Source organism: Emys orbicularis, chromosome 1, assembly GCF_028017835.1.
Source record: "Emys orbicularis isolate rEmyOrb1 chromosome 1, rEmyOrb1.hap1, whole genome shotgun sequence".
Classification (NCBI taxonomy): domain Eukaryota; kingdom Metazoa; phylum Chordata; order Testudines; family Emydidae; genus Emys; species Emys orbicularis.
This window is the reverse complement of record NC_088683.1, coordinates 253129320-253148870: the sequence shown is the minus strand read 5'-3', so window position 1 is coordinate 253148870 and position 19551 is coordinate 253129320. Positions and strand designations below refer to the sequence as shown.

General features: G+C 42.9%; 1 protein-coding gene across 1 annotated transcript in view; it reads right to left on the bottom strand.

Moving 5' to 3' along the window:
- Positions 1–13194, bottom strand: part of ECRG4 (ECRG4 augurin precursor) — a 31523-nt gene extending 18329 nt beyond the window's left edge. The window contains exon 1 of the mRNA XM_065423318.1: positions 13047–13194. The gene's annotated coding sequence lies outside the window, so the exon portion shown is untranslated. The remainder of the gene's footprint in view (positions 1–13046) is intronic.
- Between the last annotated feature and the right edge of the window lie 6357 nt (positions 13195–19551).

The following is a 19551-nucleotide window of genomic DNA, read 5'->3' as shown; positions in this document are numbered from 1 at the left end:
TCAGAAAAGTGCGCGAACTGATTTCCCGCCGGCGCTTTCAGGGAGGGAGGGAGGGAGGGCGGGAGTGACGGACGGATGACGACAGGCACCCAAAAGCACCCTCGACACATTTTTTTACCCAGAAGGCATTTGGGGCTCGACCCAGAATTCCAATGGGCAGCGGGAACTGCGGGAACTGTGGGATAGGTGCCCACAGTGCACTGCTTCCAATGTCGATGCTTGCCCCGTTAGTGTGGACTCACAAAGTCTCACAAAGTCGAATTACTGTCCTTAGTGTGGACACACACGTTCGACTTTGTAATATCGATTCCACATATTCGATTTAACTAAAATCGAACTACTCTCGTAGTGTAGACATACCCTTAGTGATTATACAGTGATTAGGGTGGTTTTCTCTGCTTTGCCACTGCTGATGATTTTTTGAAACTTCTTTTGTCTGAGCTTGTCAGCTACAAACTGATGCTTATTCAAGCTTTTCAGTCCCAGCCTCCTTGTCCTCCTACATTTGTTCTGTTAATTCCTGGTACTGTGTTGTCCTACTTATGAAAGGAACTGTCTTGCCGTCATATTAAGCACAGTGGAAAGCATATTAGTCCAGCAACATTATCTGGCCACAACTGCTTCCTTTCATTAGCTAACACACCGTAAGAGGAGACAAATACATTCAACCTCTGAGCACTGCTCCTCCTCCTGCACTACATCAAGTGTATTTTTACACAAACCTCAAGCAAATATAGCAGGTTAATGGGCCAGATTTAACAGGAGAGGAGATGGGGTTGAGGAGAATGCAACAGCTTTTAAATATGTCTTTTCACTGCAGAATGATTGTTTCCAAAGACTTATTCATTCATTGCTCTCTCTTCTATTCAGGCTGCTTCCACACAATTTTCTAAGTCCTCCTTTCTGAGCTATTTTTGTCTCCCACTTCAACATTTCCCACCCTTTATATCTATTTTACACATGCCACACACCCCTCCCCCACAGTAAAAGAACATCATTAAGGCTCCAAAGTCTAGCACTCAAAAGTTAGGAAATGCCAGAATTAAGATTGCCTATGCAACCTTAATTTGACCCTCCCATGTATATGCATTATGATAAAGTCTTTAATTACACGAGCAGATACTATTCTTCCCCCAGGACCTCTGCCTCATTCAGTGTACAGGATGGATGGTGCGCATTAGTGAGCAGCTATTTAATGTTTTGTTTTCTCCTGGTTCAGTGTGTGGCTCCATGGCTTATGTATAGTTCAGACCTCACTTTGAAGATGTAATTATTAACTTCCTCCTGGGCTTTTCTACGTGGGTCATTACAATTGTATCTGAGTGCTTCACAAACAATTATTTTATCTGTACAACACTCCTGGGGTTTGAGGGGTGATACTGGTCCCATTTTACAGATGGGACATGGAGGCACAGAGTGATTAAGGTCAAAAGTATGCGCTAATTTTGGGTGACTAATTTAAGATGCCTAGACCTGATTTTTCAGCGTCCTTTCATTGTATAGCACTTTATATGTTCACAGCACAGTTCCCACTGACTTCAGTTGCTGTTGGGAGTGCTCCACAGATGGGCAAATTGGACTCCAATGTCTCAGGTCAGGTACCAAGAAACTGAGGAACACAAAATTAGGATCACCTGTGAAAAGTCTGGCTTGACTGACTTGCCCAGCAATTACATACATAGCAGGCTTGATACACCCTTTAGATCCAGCACACAGACTTCTGCCACTTGAGCTAATGATAGCAGTTGGAGGTTATCATCCTCTGGAGGGGGATGGGCAGGGCCGGCTCCAGGGTTTTTGCCGCCCCAAGCGGCGGAAAAAAGGAAAAAAAAAGCCGCGATCGCGATCCGCGGCAGCTCCACTCCGCTTTCTTCTTCGGCGGCAATTCGGCAGCAGGTCCTTCCCTCCGAGAGGGACAGGGACCCTCCGCCGAATTGCCGCCGAAGAGCCCGACGTGCCACCCCTTCCCCTAGGCCTCCCCAAGCACCTGCTTGCTCAGCTGGTGCCTGGAGACGGCCCTGGGGATGGGCCATTTTGCCAGTGGGTTTCACAGATATTTGCTGACAGCAGAGGAATGGTGAGATACGGGGATCTTAGGTTCCATTCCAGGCTCTGGAGGAGAATGTTCACAGACTCTTCTATCCATTCCCTCAAAACGTGACCCCTTCTTCCCTGTCCCCTCCACCTGTCCCAACTTTGGTTCTTCCTCAGTCCCACCCCGGCTCCCAGTCCCATTCTCCTGACCTAGCCAGTACCAGTCTCCACCCCTCAAGCTTTTCAGTCCCAGCCTCCTTGTCCAGCCTGTCCTAATCTTCTCACTGGACACAGTGTCCCAGTCCGTCCCTGACTTCCAGTCTCCTTGCCTCTGCTTCCAATCCTATTCTCCTTGCCCATCCAGTCCCAGTTTTCCCTTTCTGGCTCCTCATTCAATGTGTTTCTCTTCCCCACACCAGCCTCCAGTTGCCCTTCCCCCCCCACACACACACATTTGCTGTCCCTACAGGCTCCCACTCTCCTCCCACCCCTGCTTCCCTGGTTCCCAGTCCCCAACTCCCAGTCCCAGTCTCCCTCTCCTCCCCGACCCAGCTCCATGTCCCAGCCTACTTCCTGCACCCTCTCTGGTCCAGCTCTTGTCCCTTTTACATTTGTATCAGACAGTTTCCTCCTCCATGCTGCCTGGGGATCAGTAGGCTGGGCATTGAGAGCATAGGACAGACAGAAACCCTGCTCTCAATTCAAGTGCCCAGACCCAGCACAGCCTGCAGCAGCCCAGAGCTGCAATTGTAGGGAAAGTCTGCTCAGCCCTGGGTTGAAGCTCAATGTGGATGGATTCTTTGAAGATTTTACCTACAAAGTTCTAGCAAGTTTCTACTGCATATGTGCAAACTGTGATTTTTCAAAGGATTATAGCTTGGCTAAATTTAGGCAAATTTTCACAGGGATGGCTAAAGGCACACCCCTGACATGAAGACCGCCCACCCCACCAGCCATATTTCCAGTCCCTGTTCCAGAGTATGGGAGCACTACAGCTGACCAAGAAAATGTTGCCAGAATTTTTAACACGGGCCAAACAACATATTTTCCCCAAGACTAATTCTCAGAAATGGCTGAATTGTTTTGGCTGAAATTTCCCATAAAATTCAGCCTGAGACATACACCCAGCATGGAAAACTTCAGCCTAAATGATTAAAGTTTGGCAAAATTGTAAGTAACTGAAAACAGGAGTTTATAGAGGGCAGGGTTGGGCAACCTAAATAATACATGATGTTACCAGCCCCAGCTCCAATGCTAAGATTCTGACTGTTAAGACATAACACATGTCTTTCTGACCCTCCCATCTGACCTTGTACTTCTCTTGAATTGCTTTGGTGCCATATTTATTGGTCCTATTTTAAATCTATAAATTCTAGTCTCATAACTGCCCTCCCTAAATCTCTCTGTTAGAAGTCTGTGCCTTTTTTGCTTTGATGTTAGACTGTAGTCTATGTTTCTGATTTACAGTATATTTTGTTTCCAGAAGACTGCACTTTTTGTGGTTTTTCCTCCTTACTGCTGCCACATAAAAGATCATGACATCTTTAATCTTGCAGCATGAAATCCCACTGCACCAGGTTATGCTTAGATCCCAGCAAGTTCAATGTAGTGTTTACTAACCTGGCTGTACAGCACTGTATGGCTGCATAGTATAGAACCGTGAAAGAAGATTTTTGCCTGCCTTGTTAATTCTGGCCCCAATCTTACGTACATTTTTGTGCATACATCCCTTAAAACATAGAAGAGTAATACCATGGAGTGCCACGTGTTCCCAAAGCTAAATCCCAGTGGGACAATGACATATTTCTATAAAACTTGCAAAATATTACACTACAGAAATGTAACTCAAACAAACAGGCTCAGTTGTCAGCTCTTTGCTGCCATTTGGCAAGATTCTCTGGGGAGATGCGGGGTGGGGACCATAACCAGTAGGTGAAACTGATCAAAACTCAGAATTTCCAGTTTGTGGGAAATGTTGACATGTTGAAGCTTCTTTTCATTCTGATCTGGGATCAAAACAAAATATTTTTGAAATTTTCCACAAACCAAAATTTCTGAAAAATGTTGATTTGGGGGGGGAAATTGGGAGGGGGGATTTCAAAGTTTTGTTTCAGATTTCAGAAATTTCATTTCAAAATATCACTAGGAGCATAAAAATTGTGTGAAGGTGTCAAAATGCTTCATTACCACACATCCACACACACATCCACGACACTCTGAGCTAGAAAAGCTCAGTAAGTAGAAGCTGCCCTTAATGATTTTAAAAATAAAACAAAAAGAGACTATTTCAATTATTATACTATGTCATCTTGTGACACGTCAGTAGTAGCAGTGCATAATATGCACTGCCATGTCATAAAATATAAAAAAAATAAAATTTGAAACAAGATTTCAAAATGCCAAAACAAAATTTCTAAATTTCCTAAACAAAAATGTTCCAAAATGAAAAGTTTTCATTTCAGTTTTTCCCCATGTGATTTGCTGTAGAAATTGACGTGGTATTCTAAAACGTTCTGATGAAAATGGCATTTTCTGTTGGGGGGAAAAAAAGGTTCCACTAAAATTTTCCAGCCAGCTCTACTCCCTGATTCTGTAGGCTGGTTCAGTTCTGACACACTTGTATCAGTAGGCCGGTCACCTCCAGAAAGGGAATTCTCTGTTGGGCATTTGCAGGCTAGTCTTGAACTGTGTACAGAAACTGACCCATTACATTTTTTCTTGTTTACTGAATAATCTAAAAGCATCAGCAAAATATTATTTTTTTAAAATGCCAGATTAAATGTTAGTCATGCTTCACACTCGCAGTAAAACTCTTTTAAGAACCTTTATAATAATCATTTTTTTATTCTTACCCATTATTAGTTCTTGCTACTAGTCACTACACATAAAGAGGACCCTGCAGTTGTACAGCCAAAGGAGAGACCATGAAAAGGGCAGGGAATCTTCATGCTGAAAATCATTGTTCTCCCATGTAGTTTTTCAATTAAATAATTTGTCTAGATGTGTTTTATCTGCAAAGTGCTAGGTTGAAAGGCTAGAAGCCGAAAGTTCTCTGGTCACCTGACAGATGCAGGATGGCCAGCGGCAGCATAAGCTTCCTCATCCCATCCTGCCAATGTGACCTAGAGGCGCCACCTTTACAGGGTGAGAGCATAGGGCAATCTCCATGGTCTTGCGTTCTCTGGCTTTGGGACATGCGGGGTGGCAGGGTCCCAGAGCTTGGGCTCCAACCCGAGCCCAGAAATCTACACAGCCCCACTGCCCAAGCCCTTCAAGCCCGAGTTGGCAGGCACAGGCCAGCCATGGGTTTTTCTTTGCTGTGTAGACATACCCCCTGGGAACTGAACTGAGTTTATCAACTCATTTTATATAGCATTCAAACATCCAGCAGATCATAATAATTTATAGTTACTACCCACTTGGGCTGAATTTGAACTAACAGGTGAAAGGATCCAAAGTCTATTACCGTAACTCCTTGTTTTCTTTTTTGTTTTGATTATGCAAACTAGTGTTCATTTCATCAGCTTCCAGGCCTGGTGATCTTGATTTGCATAACATTTAGTTTTCCTGCTATATCAGATCTTCTTATTGCATCTCATATCTGCGCCACTCCTTCCATTAGAGATCAATGTCCTCAGTTCTTGTTATATTCCAACAATTCCTATAGCCCCTATAACCTCCCCAAATAAAAATCCTGTCATTCCACTAGTCTGTGTTGTCACCTAGTGTCCATCATAAAAGACACTGCCACATAATACATTACTACTAAAGATGCAATAGCTTTAAGTCTAATATGCAATAGCTGAGTCTTACTGAGGGTTGGGGTAATTGTTTGGAAAATGATACTTTGGTTGCATTGGTCTCTTTGTTTTCCATTTGTGTCCTGACTATTGTTCAGCTATATGGAAGCCAGTGAACACAAAGATAAGCTCTGTGGGGAGTTACTGTAACTTATAAAAATAGCATGAGTGTGGTAATAATTGCATGATAGAACAGGAGAGGCCCCCAAAGTGACATAAGTTTATTTTTGTTCAAGTAATTAGAGGGTTTGGAACCCATTCTCAAAGATGATCACTTTAAAAAAAAAAATCTTTTCTTGCTGATTACCACAGATTTTCATGTCAAGGCTGTGACAGCGTGTGACATGTAATATAACTCGCTGTTGGGAATCACTTGTAAATTGGCGGCAATAAGATAGAATGCTTGAAGCCTATTTTTCGTGAAAGGAAAATTGTGGGCGCACAAAGCACTCATTTTCTTCGAAGCACACCAAGGTCGAGTGGGATTGCAGTTCCCATAGGGCTACCCTGAGCTCTGTTGGTGGGGTTTACATGGGAGTTTTGCCATTGATTTCAATAGAGTCAGGATTTCACACTGAAATCATTTTATACTGAAATGTGTGAGATCAGTTTGTCCTTTCAAAAGAGACATGTCTATTAAAACAACCCAGCAAATTATATTATCAAAATAGTATAACAACCATCTAGTGGAGCTTTTCCATAGTAACAGTCTTGTCTGAGTCTTAATTTATTTTTTGCCTAATGTAAACTTGACTGAAGAGCTTAAAGAATCCTACAGAGAACGAAGAGAGAGAAAAGAAACAAACAGCTATTTTACCAAAGGAGGGTGTTTGAGTTGTAGGGCAGTGGTTCTTAACCAGGGGCCCGGGGTCCCCTGGGGGGCCGTGAGCAGGTTTCAGAGGGTCTGCCAAGCAGGGCCAGTGTTAGACTCGCTGAGGCCTAGGGCAGACAGTCTAAGCCCTGCCACACAGGGCTGAAGCCCGGGGCCCTGAGTCCTGCCAGCTGGGGCTGAAGCAGAAGCTGAGCAACTAAGCTTCACGGGGTGCCCTGTGGCGTGGGGCCTCGGGCAACTGCCCTGCTACCTACTCCGCTTGCTATTCCTTAACGCCAGCTCTGGCTTTTATATGCAGAACAACAATTGTTGTGGCACAGGTGGGCCGTGGAGTTTTTATAGCATATTGCGGGTGGGGGGGGGGAAGGGGGCTCAGAAAGAAAAAAGTTGAGAACCCTTGTTGTAGGGGACATAGTTTAGTAAAGAAATCGCAGAGAGAAATTTCTGAAAAATCAATATTTTAACAACAGTTCTCAAAAAAATGTATCATCAACAATGCACAACTACTGCATTTCTGTAAATTGCCATAATAATTTCAGTTCTAATCCAAATGAAAATATATCTGGGCTTTGGAGGTTCATAAACGGTGGAGGGTCTTTGATGCTGTGTGAACAGCAGGCTGACCACTTCATGTGAAAGGAAAGGTTCGTTTCCTGTAGAAGCCAAAAAATTAAACTACTCTGGTTATAGTTGCAGAGCCACCCATAAGCCTTCTTTTCTCAATGTTTGTAATAGACTCCACTAGCCACTGAAAGTTGTTCCAGCCCTAGATGGGGATTAATTAACCTGCAGGATAACTGTCCGACTCTAGACCAGTCTTCTGGCTGGCTAAACCAGTAAAAAAGCACACTAATAGCTGATGGGATACTTACTTGGTTATTTGATTAGCTACTGAGAAGTTCTTTTTCAAGTCCTCTTCTCCTTTCATGGTGGGGTTCTTTCATCTCTCAGTTGAACAGGAAATGTTCACAAATTAACCCATGATAGATAGAACTAAAACTCAAATCTGTTTAGGTTAACATACTCATATAAAACTGTTCTATTATTCATAGAGCTGAGCAAATTCTTTGTAAACAAAATACTGTATTAGACAAACGTTGCTCTTCTTTTCCTTCACAAATGATCTGTGAATAGTTTAAGTAATTTAGAGTAATGAATTCCAAAATATTAGTAAACAGTTTATGCAAACATATTTTGCAGCTGGATGAACAGATCTGTGTTGTGTTATTGACCACCTAAGTCTCATGGTATTGTTTCTGTTGGATAATTCCCAGCCCACTGAGTTTTCATGATGGCCACTGAGCACTTCTGGCATGAACACTCACATGAATGCAGATATGCCTGAGTTTTCACAACACTGTCTCTTTCTGTGCACACTCTAATGAACAACATTTTGTCCATATGCATGTTTGCAGAAAGTAACTAGAGGAAATGGTAAATACCATTGGAGGGTGTCTGCATTTTTACTGAAATGAATGTTCACAGATATTTTTTGCCATATTAACCCACCTCTGACTGTGAACAATATAGCCATAAACAATTACAATTATATTGCGGCATTTATTATTATACTTAATTATCTGTATTGTAATAGTGTCCAAAGGCCCTAATTCCTAATACAAATTCAGACTCTGTTTGCTAGGTGTTGTACATACACATAGGAAGACCCCATCTCTGTTCTGAAGAGCTTACAGTCTCTGGCTATATGTGTTTTCAGGCTCAGAGCCTAATTTAAGACAAGATGCACCGAGTGACTGTGACAAGCATTAGGAGGGAAGGTAAGGGAGAAGGGCAACAGTAAAAACGTTGTGCATTTACACAGTCTCACTATGTGCACAATGTGATTGTGCTGAATAACTTCAAAAATATTCTAATTATTTTTATAAAAATAAACTATCAGCTAAAACCAACTTCCCTTCAAACTAGACATCACTGATCAGCCAGTTTTTTGTAGAGGTCACAGCAGAAGTGGATCTTGAGGAGGGATCTGAAAGAGAAGAGGACACTGGCCTTTCAGATTGTTTCAGAGACGGTCTTCTATACAGAAGAGATGCTGTCGAAGAAAGCAGAAGCAGAGGACTAACTGGCAGGTAAGGCTAGCATCACGCCGGAGCAGAGAGGCCGGGGAGCAATGTGAGGACAAGAGAGGGTGAGTCAGGAGTAGAGTTGTGTAGCTCTTGAAGATGAGGACAAGATACAAACAAGTTACATTTTCCCTAAACCAAGTACAGCTTTGCTGCAGTGTCACCTTTCACCTATTGATGTTGAGAGGTGCATAGAGCCTCACAGCAACTGTTACAGTACTAACTATGGAAACAGACATTTTAAAGAATAAAATGCAGTACATTTTAGGTTGCTGCAGTCCCACTGAGACCAAGTCTTGGATTCAGATATTGTGAATAATGAGCGTCATGGAGAGAATCATTAAGAAAGGGATAGATAGTAAGACAGAAAACAGCATATTGCCATTATATAAATCCATGGTATGCGCACAACTTGAATACTGCATGCAGATGTGGTCGTCCCATCTCAAAAAAGATATATTGGAATTAGAAAAGGTTCAGAAAAGGGCAACAAAAATTATTAGGGGTATGGAAAGGCTGACGTATGAGGAGAGATTAATAAAACTGGGACTTTTCAGCTTGGAAAAGAGACGATGAAGGGGGGATATGATAGAGGTCTATAAAAATCATGACTAGTGTGGAGAAAGTAAATAAGGAAGTGTTATTTACTCCTTCTCATAACACAAGAACTAGGGGCCACCAAATGAAATTAATAGGCAGCAGGTTTAAAACAAAAGAAAGTATTTTTTCACACAATGCACAGTCAACTTGTGGAACTCCTTGCCAGAGGATGTTGTGAAGGCCAAGACTATAACAGGCTTCAAAAAAGAACTAGATAAATTCATGGAGCATAGGTCTGACTCCATGGCTATTAGCCAGGATGGGCAGGGATGGTGTCCCTAGCCTCTGTATGGCAGAAACTGGGAATGGGCGACAGGGGATGGATCACTTGATGATTACCTGTTCTGTTCATTCCCTCTGGGGCACCTGGCATTGGCCACTGTCGGAAGACAGGATACTGGGCTAGATGGACCTTTGGTCTGACCCAGTATGGCCATTCTTATGTTCTTAATCTGAGGTCCCTTTTTTAGTTGTCAGGGGTTCATCCTTGCCAAAATCCAGATTCCTGTGCTTACACACTATAGACTGTACTTTTACAGTCAAAGTCTCAGCGTCTCTCCTTAGCCAGTGCTTTCAAAGACTGCTGACAGACTTAAAATAATCAGTGTAGACACTTGTCCTTTGCATATCATCACTAGGAGATCAGTCAAGAAGACTAGTGTAGCCATTGTGCTGTCACACCCAGGCTGAAAGTTATGCTGAAGGGTATCAAGGAAATCTGAGGATGCCAAATAATAGAACAGTGGGGACAAGAAACTTAACTAGTTTGAAGATGCAGTTTGAAAAATTTATGAATGGGATTATATGACATGGTTGCCTGCAATATCAGGGAACTGATTTGATGACCTAGGAGGTCCCTTCCAGTCCTGTGGTCCTAAATTACACCAAAATTGCTTTGCCACCGAATTTGCAAGATGGTAAGTTCAGGTGGATCTTGAACTCTTAAGAGGGGTCATGAAATAGGTGCACTAAAAATAACAAATATCAGATGAAAGTGCAGTTCCCTTCAGATAATTATTCTATATATCATTAGGTTTTGTCAGTCATAAGTCATGTCTAGCACAGTGTGAAAGTGCCCCTAGCATTCAGCCTCTATGCAAGAAATCTTAGTATTTTTCAAGGAGAAATGTTTCCCCTTGTACCTCACGCTGCTAGATTAGTCATTCCCTTGTTTTGGAAGAAAGAAGCTAAGCTAAATCTTTTTGGATGGGTCTTTAAATATGTTTGCTAAAAATCTACTTTGCCCAGGAATGATAAGTGGCTGGGGAGAATTCTAATACAAAAGCATAGCTGAACTGTTAAATGGTTGAATGAAAAGAACACACAGATAAAACTGTATGTTGAGTTGAGTAGAGACTTTTGAAAGATAACTGACCCACATACAAAGCTTTCCTGCCAACATTGTATAGTGCTGCTTTCTCTGGTTTTGACTTTTGCTTTTAATTTGAATTTCAGACTAGAAGTCAGAAGGAGCTAAAATACCAGACATTAAAGGAGGCTCCATTAAATCAGTCCTGTCAATTAGTGCATTTCCAGTTATTGAGTGTAGAACAAAGATCTTCCATTTTGCCAAATAAATTAAAAGTTCAAATAGTCGAAAACTTACTTAAATATCAGTTGCTAATGCTGGCAAGACTATGTAAAATGAAAACTAAACCTCCCTCTTTCTGTAGAAAGATAAACATCTGAAATCCGTTAGTAAACTTAATACATTTCATGTCAAAAGTTCTCTGAAACCTCGGAAGTGTCTGTAGGAGAACCACTTCTTGACCTGCTACTGCAGTATCTCATTAATACTCATTGCTCCTTCATTTTCTACATGGATCTGCTAATGTCCTTCTCTCATGCCAAAGGGCAAATAATGTTTTCTCACCACACACCCCAAACTTAAGAAAAGAGCAAAAGGGAGGAGTCAGAGTTGTTTCTGCATGGTAAGGATTTCCCTAGCACTAAAAACCAGATTTCCATAAGAGCTCACCTCACAACAAGGTAACCAAATAGAGGCTCAGGGTGAAATTCTGGTCCCATTTAAGGTAATCCGCATTTTGCCATTGACTTCCATGAAGCCAGGGTTTCAGCTCGGATTTTCCAAACAGTTTGGTGCCTAGAAGCTCCCATTGACACCCTTATGATCAGATTGTCAAAGAGCTCAGTATCCAGTGTGCTGAGCGCCTTTGAAAATCTGGCTGTAAATTCATATGTGGCGGCTCACTCACTGCAGAAGATGAAGATTGCTTTCTTTGCAATATTTCCAAAAATATTGCTCCTTAATGTACTCTCCAATGCAGTGGATCAATACTCTCTGAAAGTCTGCCACTGATATACTGTATAAATATGTGACCTCTTTAAACACATTTTAAAGGAAAGCATAATACCAAGTAGGTGTGTGCTTAAAAAAATTAAAACAGACCAAGTTCTACACAGAGGTGTAATAAGGACAATTCTTTCCTGTGTCAAAACTTTAATGACACTGTATTAGTGCAGCAAAATTGTTCACACTATTTAAATGAGGCCCTTTATACTGTATAGGTAGATGTGAGAATGCAATTGAGCATTTAATTGATAAAATGAATATTTAACCCAGGCTTCTATTTTATCTTTGCATTTGACTACATGCCTCTAAATTTCAAACACAAACTAGAATGCATTAGTCCAACTTTTTAAGGCCAGGTCTACACTACTGACTTCTGCCAGCATAACTATATGTCTGAAGTCGGAGTCTGAAGAAGTACAATTTGCGACCGATACAGCTGTGCCAACACAAGCTCCTAGTGTAAATTCACTTACATCAGCAAAACTGCACCTTTGTTGGTATAATTTATTTTGCTTGGGGGTGGGTGGTTGGAATAAGCTATACCAGCAAAAACTCAGTTTTGTCAGTATAAGCCATAAGTACAGACATACTGAGATAGCTGTATCAGCAGAGTACTCCTAGCATAGGCGTGGCTGAAGTCTTCAACTTTGTCTATACAGGATCCAGGAACAAACATTTAAGGAGCGCAGACACTAGCCTTTCCAAACCTGTTAACTACCTCAAGCTAACTGGCAATCAATTGAGGTAAATAAATATAGTGCAGATAGAGCCATCAACTTACCTCTATGAATCATAGTAACAGCTTAGCTATCAAGACAAGTTTTCTTTTATTAAACATAAAACAAGCCTGGTTCCTTTTCAAACAGTTTAAATTACATTTTCAGTCATTGTGTATAGTAGTATATAAGACATCCTTTGGGATGTAACATAACCAACCTACAAAAGTGCATTACTTCAACCCCAGTGTGTCCATGCTACAATAGGAGAAAACACTCAGCTTCCATATAAATAAAGGATTTTATTGTTCTTTTCTTGATGATTATCTAAAATTGAAGACTATATTGAGAAATGATCAATGTTACTACCGTCCACATGTCTAATATTCTTCAGTGGAATACTCACTGTACTGCAGCGGTAGTAGTTTTAGACATTTAGACACACACCAACAAACTAGTTTTCTGTGAGCAAAGAAAAATATTTACATTGCATGAATGTACAGATAATTGAAGACTAACCTGTTTCCCCTATGATACCTGTAGTTGTTGTCAGCACAATCCTAAGGTGTTACAGTAACGTTTCCTCCCAGTACTGTCTAAAGAACCCTGACATGGTTTTTGACTTTCCTCCCATTTCTACAGCAAACACATATTTTATCAGTTTACCTTTAAAATAATATGCTTCCTGTCTCCTTCCCAAATGCCTGGCCAGAAGAAATGACCTTTTCTGTCACGGAACAAGTTTCTCTTTATTTCAGCATTTCTTGACTTCTGAAAGTAGTGCAAGAAGTGAGCAGGCAGCAGAGGAAAAGGGTTCCAAATGCTGAGGCCACCTGACTGGTGAAGTAATATATGAAAGACACATTTATTCTATTGCTCATGAATTCCAGCCCCTTTGCTGAAAACTTCTACTAAGCATGCTGTGGACCAAGTGTGGAGAAACACATTTCTGCATAATCAGAAGGAGGCCTGACTGCCTGCAGAAGGATGATTGCAAGCAGATGTATCCCGGTGTTCTCATGTAAAAAGAATTCAGTTCTTTTGTGTAGGTTGTATGATGAGCAACAGATTTTAGGGAGTATTTCAATCTTTCTTAATTTCTTGCAGGTGTTAGAAGCAAGTATATTCTGGCTGAGTAGACGTGATCACTGCAAATGCCGTATCCCTGTGTGTCTGAGTGATCTGGCCTCATTTACCCTAAGGCACACTCCTACCAGGCTTAGCAGAAGGAGCAGGGCATGACCTCCAGCAGTGCAGACCCTACTGTATGCAGTAAGGGATCAAAGAGGGGGCTCAGCACCTGCCTTTCACAACAGTGAAACACTGACATCTAACTACTGACAAAGCCCTTTACTGGACAGTAATCAAATCAGGGAATTATCTTAATGTTTGACAGTAGTAGTATCACAATATTTTCCTCTGAGAAGATACAAGAAACACAGCACAAATGCCTCTCAGTGGATTATCAGCAGCAGGGATTGAACCTAGGCTGTTAGGAGCTAAATGCACAAGCCTTTACTGCATGAGCTATACACCCCATTCTCTCAGGCTAGCCTGGAGCACACTCATCCAGCTCTGTGATTGGTATGTCTATGCTGCCACTGTGAGCAGGGTGACCAGATGTCCTGATTTTATAGGGACAGTCCCAATATTTGGGGCTTTGCCTTACATAGGTGCCTATTACCCCCAACCTTCTGTCCCGATTTTTCACACTTGCTGTCTGGTCACCCTAACTGTGAGGGAGCCGCCCAGCCTGGGTATGCAGACTCAGGTGAGCAGGGCTGGCACAAGCATGCTAAAAGTAGCGTGTGGACATTGCAGCACCGGCGGAGGCTCAGGCTAGCCACCCGAGCTCAGTCATAGGGGGTAGGTTGGGTCTGAGCTTGGCTGGCTAGCGCGATCCTCTGCTGGTGCTGCAATATCCACACAGCTATTGTTAGCATGCTAGTGCCAGCTGCACTCAAACAAGTCCGTCTACCCCGGCTGGAAGGTTCACTGCCAGCTACTGTGTAGACAGACCCTATGTGGCTTAGCCACCACTAGATGGGGACAGAGTGCCACACTGAGCAGGCATGGCTTACCTACCTTCCCTGGCAGGGCAAGTGTGTCCTGAGCTTCAGAGGCTTCGCAGTTCAATTCCCTGTATGGGCTGCCCCAAGAGGGGGACAGAGTGCCACACAAAGTAGGCATGACTTACAGAAATAATTCAGACAGACATCACATACACCAGCTAGACATAATAGAGTTCAACTTCCATAAAGGGATGCTGGTAACTTCTTAAATAATTAAAAGAAATCACAAATAGTTTAAAAACTCCTTATTGGAGTCAAGCTTAATTTAGGAGATTTACAAGTTAGTAACCTGTGAAACCTTTATGCCGGTGAAGTAGCATTATGGTTTTTGGCCTGTTTACTGCAGTCACAACATGATCATAGGGACTTCAAAATTGCTAGTACTGTAGCTTGTCAGTATTATTGATTTGCAAACTAGGGAAATGTGGTCTAGATGAAATTACACAACAGGTTGAAAGCCTAGTCTCAAAGAGTAGCTATCAATGATTCACTGTCAAACTGGGACAATGTATCCAGTGGGGTCCCGCAAGGGTCAGTCCTGGGTCCAGTACTATTCAATACTTTCATTTATGACTTGGATGATGGAGTAGAGAGTACAGTATGTTTATAAAATCTGCAGACATCGCCAAGTTGGGAGGAGATGCAAGCACTTTAGAATTCAAAATGAACTTGATAAATTGGAGAGTTCGTCTGAAATCGACAAATATGAAATTCAGCAAAGGCAAATACAAAGTTTTTCGCTTAGTAAAGACTAATCAAATGCACAACTATAAAATGGGGAATAACTGGCTAGTTGGTAGTACTGCTGAAAAGGGTTGGGGACTGGAGTGATAGTGGACCACCAAAAAAATATGAGTCAATGGTATGATGCTGTTGTGAAAAAGGGAAAGGTAATTCTGCGGTATATTAACAGGAGTGTCACATGTAAGACAGGGGAGGTAATTAGTCCTCTCTAGCTGGCACTGGTGAGGCCCCAGCTGCATTACTGTGTCCAGTTTTGGGCACCATACTTTAAGAAAGCCATGAACAAATAGGAGAGTGTCCAGAGGAGAGCAACAAATGTGATAAAAGGTTTTAAACACCTGACCTTTGAAGACAGGTTGAAAGAATTGGGCATGTTCAGTCTAGAGCAAAGACTGAGGGGGGGGGACACCAGATAACAGCCTTCAAATATGTCAAGGGCTGTTATAAGAGGATGGTGATCAATTGCTCTCCATGTCCACTGCGGAAGGACAAGAAGCAATCGGCTTAGTTTGCAACAAAAGAGACTTAGGTTAGCTATTAGCAAAAACTTTCTAATTATATAGAGAGTTAAGCACTGCAACAGGTTACCTAGGGAGGTTGTGAAATCCTTGTCACTGAAGGTTTTAAGAACAGGATGGCCAAAAACCTGTCAAGGACGGTCTAGTGAGAAGTTGCTACTGATATCCAATCTCTTTAGTATATTAATCTTAGATTGCATATTTGCTAGGTAACCTGCTTTGATCTGTTTGCTATCCCTTATAATCACTTAAAATCTCTCTTTTGTAGTTAATAAATTTGTTTTTGCTTTATCTCAAACCAGTGTGTGGGAGCTATAAGTTGGAGCAAAAAGATGATGTATATTTCCTCTCCACATTGAGGGAGGGTGCGAATTTCATGAGCTTACGCTGTACTGATCTCTGTGCAGTGCAAGGCGGTATGATTTTGGGTTTACATGCCAGAGGGGGGTGTGCTCTTGAGCAGCTGGACAGTTCCTTAGCTGTAGCCTTCCCATGCAGAGCTGATCACAGCAGCCTGTAATTTCTGCAGCTGGGTGTGTTCTACCTGTGTGTGTGCTGGTGAAAGAACAAGCTTGGCAACTTATCACAGCACCACAATGTGAGAGGGAGCCCAGGCTGGTGGGTCAGGGGGGCTCAGTGGCACCCCAGTTCTAGGTGGCACCCCAGAGGGAACCCGTCACAACTTCCCCCAATAACTACCTCTCCTCTGAAAACTCTATCCCCTCTGCATACGCTAGCCCAAAGGGCTTCCCTGGCAAGGTCACCAGAGGTTGAAGGCTTTTTAAAAATTGTTTCTTTATGAAAAATCAGGCAATAGAAAGTACCCAAAGGTAAATGACTTACAGCTTGTACAGTTTCCAAATACCACATGCCTCCCGGGATCACCAATACGTTTGTGCAATCCCACAACTTGTCAAAGCTGCAAGACCAGACAATACTACATCGCCATGACACGATAGGGTGGGGGTGAGAGGAGTCTGATTTAAAATGCCCGTAACTTTGTTTTGCTGGACATGGTGCTGCCACCATTGACTAGATAGCTTTGTGAGCTGCAGAGCGACTCAATACTGCCAACCCCAAAAGTTCAAAAATCATGATACACCCCCCACCCCCAAAATCATTAGGCTTAAAAAAAAAAAAAAAAAAAAGATTATATTGTGGGTTTTTTGTTCTCGCTTGATTGTTGAACTCCCCCTGCCCACCCCACGCCGTGTGACTGTTACAGGGCTGTCAGCTCTCACGCGCTTATATGGGAAGGTGATTTTGGGATCTCTCTGCAGAATCTCTCGCTGCAAAAGCCAACTCAGATTAAATTAGACAGATTTGTACCAAATGCTGCCTTATATCACAGAGCTTCCAGCTGCATTCCAACCCCCCAAATTCTAATTCATTCTGCCCCTCTCACCCACCCCCGTCCCACATCTGCCACTTGCCCCTGTATACATCTCAGCATCTCCTGCAGCTCCAGGGGTTTCTCACCCTCTGTCCCCCTTCCCAGGCCTGGTGTTGCAGGGAGCAAAGAGCAGAGTGACCCATTTTTCCCGGGAGGGAGGAGAAAGCTCGGCAGCTGGCTCTTTTTGCTGCATCCTGTCAGCAGCAGCTCCCTCTCCCCCTGCTCAGAAATCTTCTCTCAGCTCCTGAGGGGAGGAGGGAGAGCGCTGCCAGCTTCCTGAAATGCTCCGACGGATTGGCTGTTCTTCTCCAGGCAGTGCCCGTAATTCCGTTCTTGTGATTAGATTGGGAGAGTTGGCAACGCTGCAGCTGTACCGATTACCTACAGAACTAGCCAGACAGGGTGATGGAACCCTCTTAAAGAGTACCCCTCGGCAGGGACTATGTCTTTCTATATAGCTGTACTGTGCCTAGCTCAATGGGGCTCAGATACTGACTGTTGTATTTCGCTGTTACTGTAATACAAACCATAGAAAGTATGGGGTGGAAGTGACCTCTGGATGCCATTTAACCCCTCCGCCCACCCCACGCTGAAGCAGGACCAAGTATACCTAGCCTAAACGATTATTTAAACCAGTTGCAGAAAGTCTAAGGGGCAAGCTGCCCTTGCTTGCAGTTTAATTACCCCAGGTATTCCTTTCATAGGCTAGAAACCCCTCTAGCCTGGGTCCAACACTTCCCCCCAGTTCAGTCCTTGTCCTCTGGTGTTTCCAAGAGTCTCCTTTGGGCGGGGAGTCAGTGAAGAACCACAATGATGTCACTCCCCTGCCTTAAATAGCTTTTGCATATGATGTGAACCTTTTGTCTCCCAGCTTGGTTCCCATGCCTTTCAGTGGAAAAACACTGGTCTTCCAAGATGGAGTCTAGTACCAGGTGATCTGGTCACATGCCCCTGTAGTGTCATAGCAGCCATGACTCAGAGGCTGTTTGTAGCATCCTCAGGAAGGCTCTCAGGTTGGGAGATAAACTTCTTGTGAGGCCTATTGTTCTCCCTAATGGTCCATTGACTTGTGTTTCCAGCCAGCCATCCAGACTGACAGTCTTTTGCCTCATGGGCATTCCCCAGGTGTGAACACATTTTTAATAGATACATAGACAATATTCCTAACTTCAGATATCAAAATGATACATGCATACAGGATAATAGGATAATCATATTCAGTAAATCATAACCTTTTCAATGATATCTCTCATGACCTATCTTGTATAAAATACATTATAGTTATGCCATAATCATATCATCATAATATCTCTATGAAGAATATGAGATGCAGTGTTAAAGAAATGCATTGTGGTGGTCCCAGGGCCAGCTCCAGCTTTTTTGCCGCCCCAAGAGGCGAAGGGAAAAAAAAACAAAACGATTGAGTGCCGAAGTGCCGCCAAAGAAGAAGAAGGGGAGTGAAGGACCCGCTGCCGAATTGCCACCAAAGACCCGGATGTGCCGCCCCAATCACGGACGGAGTGCCGCCCCTTTCTATTGGCCGCCCCAGGCACCCGTTTCCTTCGCTGGTGTCTGGAGCCAGCCCTGGGTGGTCCGCTCTCTGAGAGGGCATATCAACTGGTTCAGTTGCTAAGTTATGCCTTTCTGGTATTGAATTACAGATCACATTCTCTAGCAAGGCTTTATGGATGCCATACAGTAACTTTCATGATGCCGTTATTATTCATCTCACCTTTTCAGTGGCCAAAGCTTGAATAAAATCTGAGTTTTAGCCCTCCAGAAAAGAGCAATTCATAGCCTTCTGGATTTTCCTTTAGGCAAGCACATCATAAAATCAGCAGACATACTAATTTTGCATATAAGTCATGGATGCTGCAGAAGAAACTGCCAATTATACCTAAATATTTCAGCCAAACATTGATATCACCAAAGGATTTATATTTTGGGGTAATAGTTAACTAGAAGGAATACTGATGAGCATGCCAAATTCCCTAGTCTCTGGTTACCCCAGGGGAAATTGATATTAAAGAGAAGCATCTGTCTTAATAGTGGTGGACACTTTACTGCCTAACTTTCTGTTCAGATAGTCAGTGGTTAGGGTCCTAACTACAGCGCGGAACAAAGAAATAACATTTCCTGACACTGTTGTATTTGTTGCTTTTTACTATCTTAAAAGCAGAGATTTAATGTCGTTTGAAATCCTGCATTTGGAAAGGGTTCCTGGACTGCAAACACGCAATCAGAGTCCTTCACAACAGAGCTGCTCCTCCACTCACAGTGTACATAGCTAATCTTGCCAGGCTTCCCCAGGATCATCAAGAAATCTGTCAGGCATTGTAAGCTAGAGTGTATGCACAGACAAGCTGCCAGCGGAGGAGGAACAGCAGGTATCTCTCTGCCTGCCTATTATTTTTCCACAAGTGGAAAGGAGGGAAGCAGGAACT